The 13651-nt window shown below is 39.9% G+C and overlaps 1 protein-coding gene across 16 annotated transcripts in view; it reads left to right on the forward strand.

The window, feature by feature from the left end:
* PDE1C (phosphodiesterase 1C) overlaps positions 1-13651 on the forward strand; it is a 609477-nt gene that overhangs the window by 450290 nt on the left and 145536 nt on the right. The gene's annotated exons all lie outside the window — the stretch shown is intronic.

Below are 13651 nucleotides of genomic sequence, written 5' to 3' on the forward strand. Positions count from 1 at the left end.
TGAAAAAGAAAAAAAGGATAGAGGCTTTCAATTTTGGAACAGTGGACCTACTTTCCCAATTATCTATATATAATTTTTTTTTACATTCTTTCAAGGACTTCTTTTTTCCAAGGACTTTTGTAATGATTTTTTTTTATATAAATCTCACTCTGGACTGCATATTTTTATCTTGAAGATTATCATCCTTTTTTTCCCTTTTGCTTATAAACCACTGAGTGAATAATCAAATAAAATTATTCTTCAACTGTTTCTCTAAGCATAGCTGTCAGCCTGTACAATTGTAAAAATGTTCCATAAACAGGATGCAGTTCATACATTTTGTCCACCCAAATCACTTTGTTATATCCTCATTTTCCTCACATACCCAAATGTAATTTGTTTAACTGTAAGAGAAAGATATGCCAGGGAAGTTTTATGACAGCATGTGGTTAGATTAAAGCCTGTGGAATACATTTTACCTCTGAAATATGCTGCTTAAAGAAAATAAACATTTATACGCATTCAGAAAAATAGGCATACAGAAAAGTTAGTAGGATTACAGCCTCTAGATTGACACTTTTGGAATATAAATTCAGAATTAAAACTCTATAAAAGCTTTATCACTATGCAAATGATGGAGAAAAAAGACTATTAAATTATAAGCAAAATCTGGCTCTAATTTCAGAAAGCATTCTTGCTTGGGGCAATGAGATTTTATATTTTAAAAGCTCAATTCCATCGTTTTCAGAGCATTTCTGTAAGATCATTAAATAGAGTCTGCCCAAAATAATCTGAAATATTTATAAGAGAGGCAAAGGACATTATACAAGAAACTATTTAAAGGAAACTTAAATATTATCAGTGCATACTCCCATTTCATTCTTCATGCCACACAATTTCATAGCATACTGACTGAGGTAGTATAATAATGAGGTGAAGAGGTGAACTTTGTAGGTTGACAGGATTCTGACTGTGGCTCTACCAACTTGAGCCAATTATTTATTAGCCTTTCTTAATTCCCATTTTCTCACCTATGCAATTGGTATTAGTAATATGTATCTCATGTGGTTGTAAGGATTAAATGAGTTAATGTACATCGAACACTTGGCAAACAAAATTTCAAGAAATTTATTTAAATTATTAAATATTACAATTTTTAATCATAGAAGCAGTATTGATTCTTTTGATTCCATTGAGGAGTGAAGAATAACCTCTCCCCGGGAAAAAAATAAAAATCGGATCCAGAGCAAGATGGCACCAACAGAGGCCCCTGAAGTTCCCTCTTCCCATGGACGCACCAAACGTACAGCGACGCGTGGATTAAGTCCTGCTGAGAGAAATCCAGAAACTAGTTGTGTATTCTTTTGCAAGAGAAAACTGAGAAAATACGTATATCAAATCAGGTAGTAAAGGCTGAGACACGCTCTTGCCATAAACCCCACCTTCGGCACAGCACATAAAATCGGAAGGGAACCCCCAACCCCCAAAGGATTTGGACCACACATTTAGCACCCCAGTTTTTAAGTCTGCTACCAGAAGGACAGACCCTCAAATCACATGGCTTTGAAAGTCAGTGGGGCTTGCATTCGTGAGTCCCCCAGGACTATATAGCTAACAAAGAAGCAGTTTTAAATGGGCGGATAGCCCTGTGGCTATACATCTGGGCTTGGTGCCAAGGGAGAAGGCAAAAATGCCCATCTCCCAGCTCCTCCCTGGAAGGCCTTTGACTGCCTTATTTCCAAGCTGCTGCACAAGGGTTTGGCTTCTGATTAGCCTGCCTCTAGGTGCTGACCATAATCCTCTCCTTCGGGATGCTGATGAGTCTTGGCACACCTTCAACTACTGCAAGCCACTTGGAAGATCACAAAGGTTTGAGAGGCAAATAGGAGCTCAGGCTGTGCTGGTTAATGAGGTTTATCTCCTACCCAAGACGGTACAATCTGTCAATACTGGGTGGTAGAAACCAACTCAGAGATTCAAGGAAAATGAAGAAACGGGAATGAGTTAAAAACAAACAAACAAACAAACGAACAAAATGAGCCAAATCTCCAGAAACCTAGCTTAATGAGACAAAGCTGAGTGATTTATGGAATAAAGAATTCAAAATAATGATAATAAAGCTGCTTTACTAAGGTCAGGAAAGCAATGAATAAACAAAGTAAGAAATGCAACAGAGATAGAAAATATTGAAAAATACCAAACAGAAGCCAAAGAGATGAAGAATACACTACTTGAACTGAAAAATCGAATAGAGAAGTTGAAGGGCAGTCAAGATCAAGGGGAAGAAAGGAAGTGTTCTCTTACGCAGTCTTTACTCCATCAACTTCACTGTTTTTACTCCACGTGTGGCCGTTCTGTATTTAGGGCTCTATGGGTTATGATCTGATACCATGACTCAAATCCTTCTCTTAAGCATTAGGCCCTATTTTATTTTAAAAATTCTTTTTTTATTTTTTATTTTATTTTATTTTTTTTGCTTTTGAGGGCCACAGCCACAGCATATGGAAGTTCCCAGGCTAGGGGTCGAATCAGAACTACAGCTGCTGGCCTACACCACAGCCACAGCAAAGTGGGATCCAAGGTGAGTCTTCGACCTACACCACAGCTCACGGCAACGCCAGATCCCCAACCCACCGAGTGAGGCCAGGTATCGAACCCGCATCCTCATGGAGACCATAGATTCGTTTCTACTGCGCCACAACAGGAACTCCTAGTCCCTATTTTAAATATCTTAATAAGATACTAATAATTAGTCAGATAATCAGATTTAAACTTTGGGATTTATCTGTAAGTCTCATCCTAATATGATTTATTCTTAGCAGTTCTGATGCTGATTATTATTTTATCTTAGTCTATACACCTTAGAAGTTACCCATCTTGAGCCAAATAGTTTTAGATTGAAATGGTATATACTATATATAGTACAGTGGAAACTTCTGGCAAAATGTGGCAGATTAAATACATGTGTTTACCTCTGCTCCTTTATAAAACTCTTCCATGTGACAGAAAAGCCATGAAGAAGGCATAAATGGATACGGACAAAATGGGAGAGGAAATGGCAGAAGAAAAGCAATATTAACATAAGATTGAAAGCTGGAAATTGCATGAAAAATGTGAAGGCCAATGGTCACTGTCTTAGCAGACTAGACACAGCAGAAAAGCCTTCATAAAAGAAGGCAACAAGAGGCTAGTCCCTTTGTGCTGCAGAACAACTAAGAGACTCAGGATCTGGGGGCATGAGGAAATTTAAAAGATGGTTCTCAGTCTTCACAGGGACAGTGAGACCCATAGGTCCCCTGTGTAACATGCCCAGCTAAGCAAATCTCCTCTCTTTACTCTGGGATGAAGAGAAATCACTTGGGTTTTTATGGATCTGCAGAGCCAGCCTGGGCATACATGTATGATATGTACACATACACAAATGAATAATATTTTGCCAGAGTTGGCAGTTTGGTACACATTTTGTTTGTTAGTCATGGAGTATTTATTCTGTTTCCCAAACTCTAAAGCCAGAGGGGGAGAAAATTGGGACATAAAATGTCCCTGTCTTGCTTAATTTGAGACTAGGACCCTGGAACTACAGGTGTGGTGGGGGAGTCTGATGAATACTTAATTAATATCTGTCATTTAAATCGAAAATGAACACGTTAAAAAATGAGTAGCTACTTATGGATCTGTTTGATATAATAAATCAATAAGTGAATTTGCATTTTAATTAAGGAGGTCTAATCACCTTGACCCCTTGTAAATCTCTTGGGGCTTAGTATTGGAAAGACCTTCAGTACTAAATATCTTTGACGGTTTTTAATGTATGAAGTGTGGGCAGCACTCGGTATTATTTACTGTCACACTATTATTTCCACAGGGTTTAAATCAGGGCAGTGATTTGAATCTAAACTATTCAATATATCATTTCTTACAAAGGCTTTCCCACAGCAGAGCAGAAGTATAGCTATTTTTAACAGGTCATTTGGCAAGGCAAGTGGATTATCAAACATCATGATTAAAGTTTAGCATCCTACTGAGGAGTGTGGTTATTTGGAAGAAATACAGAGAGTTAATGATGGGTAGATCAATAGCAAGTAGATTGATAGCTTGACAGGTCCTTAATGTCGGTTTAATATTGGGAGGGAATAATATTATTGATTGATCTCTATGGTTTTTCATGTCTTTCTTGTTAGCTTTGGTGTTTTCATTCAATTGCTCTATGAAAAAGCAACTTACCCAAAACTAGTTTCAAGGCAATTAATGTCATTAAGCAAAATATTCATTCAGCAGACTTATTCATAGAGCTGGAGAATTAAAACTACCCTACAAAGGCTTGGTTTTGGCCATGGAATGAACCATAATACTCAGGCACTGACTGGTCTGACTCATTTATATATGGGTTGACATTAATTTGCTTTAAAGAGCAATACCCATCTGTGAGTGTTGCATTGGTGAAAGGTCATAAAGTCTTAAAGGTGCCTCAACAACCTTAAAGTGAAATTGATAACTATGAAAGTCTTCTTTTTCTTTAGAACAATCCCTGGAATCTTAAAGCAGATAATCTAACATATTTTCCACTTATAAAAAGAGAATTATCCCCACCAAAACAGATTCTTTCTTTATCTTGAGGTTGTATTTGAGATGGAACATGGGTCAGAATTGGGCCAGTTACTTCTCCATGTGTGGCTGAATAGAAGGGAAGCCTTTCCTGTGCAGAGGAACTGCTGGGCCTTTCTAGAGCCACTTAAGTTTCTGCTCATGACTGGTCGTGGGATGCTTCCCCAAGTTGGCTATGAAGTATGGACTTTTGGTGCACGGATTGGCAGCAAAATAACAATATCATACCCCTCTGTACATTTCCCTTCAATGACCGAGTGTTGGAGAAAACTGGTCTTGTGGTTTCCAGAAAGGGATATGATAAGTAAGCTAATGTCATTACAGGTGATAGAATGGAGCAGCTGCTCAGTATTATGTATCCCACTTACCACAATTTGATACACAGTAATGTTGTGTTTGTCTAAATTTTAACTCTCCACCCCAAGTGTTATCTCCATGAGGCAGTGCTTTTTGTCTGCTTGGTTTACTGTAGCCTCCTAATACCTTATATAGAGTCTGACATAGGGCTGAACAATAAAAAATGAATGAATGAACATTGCCCAAGCTACCCTATGCCATGTCCTTGCCTCTGGAGAAGTAAATTTACATAAAACATAAGATTGGAGTAAATGTGCTAGCTCTCATGTCATCAAAACAGTATGGTATGAAGATGGTGCTGGAACCATCTTCGAGTATGGCTTATGACTATCTTGACTGTTTTAGTGACTTTATGTCCTTAAGTAGGCAGCTGTGGTCATACTTTCTACAGCTATGTGAGATATAGTATTTCTAGGTATCTTTGCAAAATACTTGAAAAATCGATTTTATTTGATGACCACTTACTGCCTGAAATATGCAAATCATCCATTAGATCTGAGGGGTTTTAAGAATGAAAGAGTCTGCATCTTGAAAGATCTTACAGCTTCCTAGAGGAAGTCAACCATAGCAATAATAATAATAGCAACACTGATAGTTATAGAGCATGTATTATCTTCCAGCCTCTGTTGTAAATTTCTAACTTTTATATACTTGTAAAATGTATGAAGTGTCTATGTTTAACGTACTTATAAAATATATATAATTTAATCTTTATAGTATATTCCCCTTTTATTGATAAGGAAACCAAGACATAGAGCAGTTAGTATAGACATTTAAGGCTAAGCAAGCCCAGAGAAAAATTCCATGGATCCAGTGAAATGTGAAGGATGTGATTAATCCCACAAAGTGCATAAGTAGCATCGGTCTAGGCTGATTTTGTCAGTATCAAAACTGGAGGTTAAGGTAGGTTCTCATGGTGACATAATTTGGCAGCAGGCAGCAGGTGTTGGGGGCAGGCAGAGATTTGGGGGAAGATGTAGCAATATCCAGCCAAGACCTAGATGGAAGGACTGTAACTCAGCAGTTACCTAAAATACTGGAAACAGTAGGGAACAAGGCCAAGCCTGGGTCTGAGGACACTAGGGAGCATATGGGTTGGGCTACTATGACAGAGACTGGGACAACAATTAAAGCACAACTGTCGTTGGGCAAGTCAAGGTCTTATTAAAGGACACAAGCTCATTGCCTGCAGGTCAGAGTCTACACAGGAATAAGGCTGACTTTTGATTAGATTCTTGGGGAACCTTAAGTCCCATCCTGGCTACCAAATGGATTGGTTCTATAGCAACCATGGAATGAATGGAATATTTGAATGAATGAATGAACAAACATCATCTTTGAGAGGCTAAGTAAATAGAGCTCAATGAACTGGAGATATTTAGGGACAGACAGACATATAAGTGGTTTTTCTGTGATAATGAATTTATTCTTGAGCAAACCTCTCATAGATTCAGAGGAATGGTGACTGTCTTCCATAATTAAACTTGAATCTTGTGTTCCAAACTCCTTTCAAATGGACAGGAACCTTTGCTATTATAGGTGCATAAAAGCAGCATTTATAATAGGAGGAAAAACTTGAAGTAATCCTAAAGTTATATTTGTCTATGTAGCGTGGGCATCTTTTACCGAAATTGTTCTTAAGATACTGTCTTTTAATGTATTTGATAGGTGAGGGTTGAACCTTTGTGATGATTAAAGACGACATCTAGTAGTGGCGGGAAAAAGCAGTGGATTTGCTTTATCCATATATCTTTTCCTTGAAAACGTGTATTTAGAGTGAGTTGACCACAGTTAAAGTAAGAGATAGTATGTTAGGTCTGCTGTTTGCTTTCACTAGATTCCTTTTGTTATCATAGCCATGGTAAACACCCCTATTTAACACAAAAGGAGAAAAAGCAAGGTGTGTATTGACACCTGGATGTAGATAGATCATGTTGGCTATAGAATTGCTAAATTCTTCCCTGAACTACTTGTCAAAAAGCTTTCTCTTTCAGCCTGTGCTTATTTTTACACGTGTAATCCAAACTATTTCTTGATGTGATAGAGTTTTCCAATGATAATCTCTACATTCGCTAAAGTAAACTGTATTTTAATTAAGATCTTGGCCTTGGACTTCTCTTACCGTTGTTTGGAGATATTTGTGTAATTGATTTATACTTAGTATAGAACCAGCTTTGAATCTGACCTGTAAATCAGATTGGAGCTGCTTAAAATTTATCTTGAAATTTATTCTGAGACAATCTGTGTTATGTTTGTGTGAATTTGTTTTAGCTAGTATATGCTTTTTCTTGCCTTGGATCAAAACCAGACTAACTGTATGGAGTGTCAGTGAGAAGAAATGAGGATAATTGCTGGTTTAAAAATATAGCTGTTGTAGATTTAACTGGCACCCAACCCAGAGTTGTAGGTGGAAGGTAGCAAGCTGAAGGGAGATTTATGAAGTGGACTGTGCAGGTTCTTTGTGCTCGTGAACAGAGATGGCAAACCAGCACACACATACTTCTAAATAGCCACAGCCGAACTGGTTTTATGAGGCCAGCATCGGAGAACCCTGTGTGAAGGATCCCTACCAGTTTGCACTTGGTGACCACCTTCCAAAGGGGTGCCAATGTTATCTCTCAAAATTACTCCAGCCAGTTCTTATTTTGGTCCCAGACCACAAATCCCAGACTTGATTTGATGACTCCGTTTGCCTTTAAATCTCAGATCACCCCACTGCTTGCCCTATTCAGGTTTGGTTTCTTTTGTCTGCTATTCCTATGTTCATCCATAGTCGCATCCCTAATTTGACACCTGCTGCATCACTCCTGCCATTCTGACTCCAGGTTTTGACTTTGTCTCTCTGGCCCAATATTAATTGTTGCTGTTGGCTACCCGCCTTTTACATGACCCAAATTGGCCACCATGTACTCTTTAGGATGCTTTTTTTTTGCCAGTCCCCTTTCTTATAAAGTGGTGCTGGGCACAGCTGCTGCGAAGCATTGGCTTGTACCCTGGGGCTTGCTTTTCTTTGAAGCATTATTGAAATTTTATTGAAAATTTTTCATTGGACATTCATGTGATTGACTACCACATAAAGAGCTAAAGTGAAAGTGAAAACAGGGGTTAATGAATTGCAAATAGTGTGGGATAAAGTGTAGCATAAAGTGTAGCCCCAGATGTGTGCATCCTTTAATTATGATGATAATAGTGAACCCTTTCCACCATCGCTTTTCAGGGAAGAAATTTGAGGTCCAGGATGTTTGTGTCCTCAGATTTACATGGTAAATCAGTAGAGCTGGGATAGACATCTCAGGTCCTGAGCCCTAATGTCCCTTGATCACAGGTTGAAATGTGAAACACCTGGTTTTACCAGTTACTTCGGATCACAAAGGAAAATCAAGTCCAACTATGTCAGCAAACATTTGAATACTAATCCATGAAGCAAATCATCCTCAGTGATCACCTGTTAAACATATTTCTGTGTGCAAAAGTTAAGATATATTTTCCATATAAACTCTAGCCGGCTCACTCTGCTGTCTTTCTTAAAAACTAACTTCCTGTCTCAAAGGCCGAAATACTTTGTATTGTCTATGTTCTAATGTACCATGATATGGAGATAGTACTTCCTTTCCCCCAATAAATTTTATTTTAGAAATACGTGTTTACCCAAATGAAAAGACATCTGTGTACCCATCAAAATATTCTTGATATTTCTGATAGAAACAGTGTGGCTGTAAGACCATAAGATTAACTAGATTTGAGATAGAGTTCTTTCTCCTTGTCTGTAGTTTCAGGATTAATACGTTTTACTGATTTTTATCCTCCTTCTGATCATGGTGACTTGTATAGATAATCTTTGATCTGTTAGTATCACTTCTACCTCTGTGGAGTAACCCTTTACTTCCTGGAAGCCAATGGATTTAACATTTGACTAAAAGAAAAGTAACCCCTTGAATTTAACACCACCTGCCCACACAGGGGCAGCAGAAAAGATAAAAGCTCCTGAGACACCTTGGATAGAAGGATGTGGCGTGTCCTGTTGAGGAGGAGGACAGAGGAATGAAACCAGTTTTGCTCCTTCGGGCAATATAGATAACGGGCCTTTATCTTTAAAGGAAGTGAACAAGGAATCTCAGCCACCAGACTGAGATACAGACAGCGTTTTTCTTGCAGGAAAGCTACTGACCTTTTCTGAGCTTCAGTTTTCCCATTTGTAAAATGGACATAATAAAGATATAGATGGTTACGGATGCAAAGTTTTCTGTGACATGAGCACATCTGGCTCTTAGAAAGTGAAAGTGACTTATTATTGGCTCTTTGAGAGGCCCCCAAGGAGCGGCTTCCCTGGCTGCATGCCTCATGGGATGGGCCGGAGTGGAGCTGCAGGGGGTGGTGGGGAAGCTGATACAGAAACTGGTGGGGGAGGTGGGGGGGGGTGGCGGGGGAGGTGATTAACAGCAGGTGCTACTTTCTTCCAGCTCAAAGGATGAGGTTTGCTTTCTCGGTAATGGCAACTCATAAAATGCTGTAGTCAATGTGGATGGCTCTGAGAGCCAGCTTGGAGGTGACGTGATTATGTGGCCTCTTGAGATTGTCTTGTTTCTGGGGATTACACACCAGGCAGACGGGTCACAGGTAGTACCACAGATACATACAGTCTCCCAGTTTTCAAGGATTTGAAGGATTTTAAGTTTTCACTCTCAGTTTTCAAGGACTAAGTTTCTGTCAAGTATATTGATGTTAATATTGAGACATCCTGTTATTTGATTTTTGTGATTCAGAAGGCCCTTTATGATTTAAAGTCTTTGTTTCATATCTACCTCTATATAACTATATCTATTATGATAACAGGCATGTACCATTGTGTAGTATGCCAGATATTCAGAAGTGATTGTTCATTAAAAAAAAACTGGTCATTTTTAGCATTACTAGAATTTTGCTAGTTTGGATGCATATGTGGATAAACTACATCTCAAAGGGTAGCCTAATTCTGTTACCCTGCTCTGAATATATGTAAGCAATTTGCTTATATATTTTTGATGATTTTAGATTTAGTATTTTGGTGTAAGTATTCTATGAAAAAATTAGGCTGACAAATTGGAAACTCTCTTGCTCAGCAGAAGGTGCACCTCAGTTGTGTTTAGAATTGGGTCACTAATAATTATAGACACTTATCTAGTGTTTGCATGGGCATTTACTCTTCCAAATATGTTACTCCTTTTTCACAACAACTGCATGAGATGGGGGCTGTTATTTTCCCCTTTAACAGAGGAGTAAACTGAGGCAACGTAGATCACGGAGCTCAAACTCATAGTTAGTGAGCAGCAGAGCTGGGATCGAAACCCAGGCCGTGGACTCCAGGCACTCAGCCACCACAGGTGATGCCTCTCAGTTTACAGACTCCTGAGATGAGCTCTCTTGTCAGAACTTATTAAGATCAAATCATATTTATGTGCCTGGGTTTCACCACGCTCCCCACTCCAGGGAAGCCTCTGCTAGGTTTCCTCACTTGCCTGATGCCGGAGCAAGCATGGGGTTCTAAGCATCATCTTCCGGGATGAGGGGTGGAGGTGGTACAGGGCGGCACCAGGGGAGCAAATGCTTTCACCACTTCCAGAGCAGCCCTTCCAAAGAAAGTCGAAACTAAGTGGACAGAAATGGGACCTGATAAGAGGATGGGGGGGAAAAAAACCTACCTGTGGACTGTGCAGAGCTAAAAAAAGGGGAGAATGATAAGAGCACAGTAAAAATAACAGAAGAAATCAGAAAAAAGGACCATCTTAAAGGGGAAAGTTAAGCCAAGCAGTGTTCCTGATTTCTAGAGTGGGCTCAACTTATTTCTGGCTATAGTGCAGGTCACCTTGGGTATATCTTTATTTTTGGGGAAGACTGTATATTGCATGATGATTAAACATACTCCAGAGCAGTGCTTCTTGAGAGGAGCCATTTTACCCCCAGGGGAATATTTGGAAATGTCTAGAGACACTTCTGTTTGTTACAAATTGGGGGTGGGTGCTACTGTCATCTAGTGGGTAGAGGCCAGAGATAATGTTAAACATCTGACAGTGCACCGGCAGCCCTCTGCAACAAAGAACTACCTAGTCTAAAATGTTAGTGGTGCCAGTTCTGAGAAATTCTACTCTGTAGTCATACTGCCTGGGTTCAAGTACTGGCTCTGCCCCTTCCTATTTGTGTGACTTTGGGAAAAAGGTCTACTGCTGTGCCTCAGTTTCCTCATCTGTAAAAGGGGTGATGCTAAGACCTATTTCATTTAAAATAAAGATACGCTTTTGTCTTATGGAAGATAAACCAGAGTCAAATAAGTCATGATGTTCTATGATTGTACAATGCATCTCTTTTTGAGAGATATTAAAATGTGAAAATAAATGTGTCTTAGAGTTGATAATGAGTATGACAAGTTTAATAGATTTTTGGAAAGATTAAGTGGATGTGTTTTTTTGTTTGTTTTGTGTGGGTTTTTTTGTTTTGTTTTGTTTATGCTTTTTAGGGCTGAACCCGAGGCATGTGGAGGTTCCCAGGCTAGGGGTCAAATCAGAGCTACAGCAGCTGGCCTATGCCAGAGCCACAGCAACGCCAGATCCGAGCCGCCTTTGCAACCTATACCACAGCTCATGGCAACGCCAGATCCTTAACCCACTGAGCGAGGCCAGGGATCGAACCCACAACCTCATGGTTCCTAGTTGGATTTGTTTCTGCTTCGCCACAGCAGAAGCTCTGGATGTGTTTTCTTAGGCAGTTCTTGGCACACACGGTGCTGTATGGGGTTTAGGTACAGTGGGGATGAAGAAGAGGGGTTTCCTTTTCCTTCTTCTCTCTCAGATCCTGTTTAGTGTTAACGGATCCAGAAGAGCCAGGGCCCCCAGGGCTTTACCTATAGCAGAGCAAACCTTCTGGACCCTGGTTATCAGCCCACATGCAACAAAATAAAAGAGACAAATAAGAAGCCCAAGAGAGTCCAGGCAGTTGATGGTTCAAAGTGTGATAGGAAGGGTGGCTGCGGTAACTCCTCAGATGAGAGGGATGGAGCCTGACATGGAGAGTTCAGGGTCCCCTCTTGTTTATGGTACTAGTGGAAATCCAGGGAGCTGCGTTTTCCTCTGACAATGATTTGACTGAGTCGCTGATCACAATGTGTAGAAATAGCCATGGGGGCCAGAACCATTTATTTACTTAGTTGTAGTTCTAACTGACATCTGAGTGACCAACTAAGAGAACTTAGGTCACCTTTTTAGAAGTTTTTATGTCTTTGACTCATTACCTATTTTTCAGTGATGATAACCACATTTTTATGTTTTGGTGGTTATTCCATTAGGATTCTATGTGAAACAGTTATACAATTTGTGGGTGCAAAGTACTGCCTTAAAAATGGGAGATTTGGAGTACCCGCTGTGGTGCAACAGGACTGGAGGCTTCTCTGGGGCGTTAGGCACAGATTCAATAGCCAGCCTAGTGTGGTGGGTTAAGGATCTGGCATTGCTGCACTTGCAGCATAGGCTGCAAATGCTGCTCAGATTTGATCCCTGGCCTGGGAACTCCATATGCCATGGGGCAGCTAAAAAAAAAAAAAAAAAGAAAGATTAATGTGGAACTTCTGAAGGATGAAAGGCCTTCAAGCAACTTTTTATCAGGAGCTATAGTTTCTGTGCTGAAGTTTTGCATCCTTTGTATTCCAAACACTGCAGTGAAGAATCTGAGAAATTTAGCACAAGGGAACTGCTAGCCAGATCAACTCATTCTTTCACTCAAACACTGATTCAGTTATTTATTCACTTGTAAGACATTTGTTGAACACCTCCCGCATGGTAGTCACTGGAGTTATAAAGATGAATAAGAGTTCAGGATCTTTATTAAAAATCCCCATATCTGTATCTTATTCTTTTTGTTAAATTTATTTTTCATTAAAGTGGTGATAGCAACTCCTAGCTGTAAAATTTTTTTTTTTTTTTTTGGCTTCTTAGGGCCATACCTTCGGCATATGGAAGTCCCCAGGCTAGGGCTGGAATTGGAGCTACAGCTGCAGACCTACACCACAGCCACAGCCACACGGGATCTGAGCCACATCTGTGACCTGCACCACAGCTCACAGCAATGCTGGATCCTTAACCCACTGAGTGAGCCCAGGGGTCAAACCCAAAGCCTCATGGTTACTAGCTGGATTCGTTTCTGCTGTGCACTAAGTTTTATATTGCTTCCAGACCATTTGTTCCTTGAGTAGAGGCTGATAAATTAACTACAGTCACTACAACTCTGCCATGTAAGAATGTAAGAGTAATTGTATCAGTCAGAGTTCAACCAGAAAAGTGGAGGCAATAGGAAATGAATATTAAGAAAGTTATTGCAAGGAACAGGCTTACTCAGTTCTGGGACTGGCTGTGTAAGTCCAAAATCTGCAAAGAGAGCAGCCTGGAATTCTCAGACAGTTGAAGCTCCTGTCCAAAGGCAGAATTCATTTTTCTTCTGGGAAGCCTCAGTTCTGCTTTTAAGGTTTTCCAGTTTTCCAGCTTGTCCATTCAAATTATCTAATGTAGTTTTCTTTATTTAAAGTCAACCGAGGAGTTCCTGTTGTGGCTCAGTGGGTTAAGGACTCGACATTGTCTCTGTGAGGGTGGGGTTGGATCCCTGCCCTCGCTCAGTGGGTTAAGGATCCAGTGTTGCATCGAGCTGCCACACACTGTGGCATAGGTTGCAGATGTGGCTCAGGTGGGGT

Source organism: Sus scrofa, chromosome 18 (assembly GCF_054392235.1).
Source record: "Sus scrofa isolate SSC_HxYL_T2T_F1_AM1 chromosome 18, Sscrofa_HxYL_maternal_Yorkshire_Landrace_v2.0, whole genome shotgun sequence".
In the NCBI taxonomy this organism is placed as follows: Eukaryota; Metazoa; Chordata; class Mammalia; order Artiodactyla; family Suidae; genus Sus; species Sus scrofa.